The sequence below is a fragment of the Apium graveolens genome, chromosome 6 (assembly GCF_009905375.1).
Source record: "Apium graveolens cultivar Ventura chromosome 6, ASM990537v1, whole genome shotgun sequence".
NCBI lineage: Eukaryota > Viridiplantae > Streptophyta > Magnoliopsida > Apiales > Apiaceae > Apium > Apium graveolens.
This window is the reverse complement of record NC_133652.1, coordinates 297,724,671-297,726,356: the sequence shown is the minus strand read 5'-3', so window position 1 is coordinate 297,726,356 and position 1,686 is coordinate 297,724,671.

Below are 1,686 nucleotides of genomic sequence, written 5' to 3'. Positions count from 1 at the left end.
CATAGCTTTATTATATGATTTTATGTGCGAAAATTCACAAGCGACATTATCTGATAGTGTTTATAATACATAAGTTGTATTACACAAAATGTGATCATATATTATTGATTCTAGCAAGCTACAATAATTATTGAATTCACTTTATACGTTGAAATATATGTGACCGTGCTAACCATCCTAACAGAGAGACTTATTTATTATTTTTAAATATAAACAAGAATTCATGAGTTGCTTATGCAATGAGAGCCAAAAAAAGGTGAAACAAATTAAACAGGAGATTTTGTAATACTTCCATTCAACTTTTATGTGGTCTGAGAGCATCACTTGATCTAATTATCGAGGAAAGATTTCATAACGTAATAGCAAGGCACACTCCCCTTGCAAAACAACAAATTAAATGCATAAGCAACTCATGACTTCTTGTTTATATATAAAAATAATAAATGTGATCATATATTATTGATTCTAGCAAGCGACAATAATTATTGAATTCACTTTATATGTTGAAATATATGTGACCCTCCTAACCATCCTAACAGAGAGTCTTATTTATTATTTTTATATATAAACAAGAAGTCATGAGTTGCTTATGCAATGAGAGCCAAAAAAGTTGAAACAAATTGAACAGGAGATTTTGTACTGCTTCCATTCAACTTTTATGTGGTCTGAGAGCATCACTTGATCTAATTATGAGGAAAGACTTGATAACGTAATAGCAAGGCACACTCCCCTTGCAAAACAACAAGTTAAGTGATTTGTTCTTATATGCAGCTTAAGCAAAACACTGAAAATACTTTTTGTTTGATTATGTATTCTTTGTTTGATGCATAGAAAGTAGAAACATGTTGAAATCTTTATTTGTAGATACAAGGTAAATATTACACACCAGTTCAGTTTATAGATGATTTAAGAATTACAAGTTTAATGATTTTAATTGTAGTCGATTTTTATTTCATCAACTAATTGCTTACAGAATTTTAAGAATCGGATTATTCTGTGCTCATCTCTGTTTTACAATTTTTGATATTGTGTGACTATATGTTCATATCACATGTTTGTTGTGGAGGCCTCGGGGCTGAAAAACTGCTCTGAGAAAGATGAACGGTTTAATTATATTAGTCATATTGTTACTGCGGTTATGGTACCTGCATACATTGATAGTTCAAAAGTTATTATAAGGGCATAGAATGATACAACTGGATCTTATGGCTTGGACTTAATAAAGTAGTATGAAAGGATTCGAGTATAGATCATGTTAGAAATCTAAATGAGGTATATTGTAATTTCTTATATTCAATGTTATAGATTTTGTTGCATCTACATATTGACCAGAGACAAGATTAATAGTAAAATATGTTAGTTCCTCAATTCTCTTTGAGAAGTTTTAAGAAGCTTTAATAAAACTATGTCAAATTCATAATATCAGCCATAACCTTGTATCCTACTTCCTTTTGTAAGACCACACAATCACTCATAAACCAGACAAGTTATAAATATTTTCTCTATTTACCTCTCACTAACCATTTCGAAAAACAATGAAATATTTATAAATATTCTACTATAAACTTACAGGTGTTCTCTGTAGTTGCAAGTATGATTCTTAAGGATGTTAGTTACTTGGTACAACTTGGAAGTGGGGCTGCAGCACCTTCTGCATACTTGGAGAACAACATGCAGATGATTCCA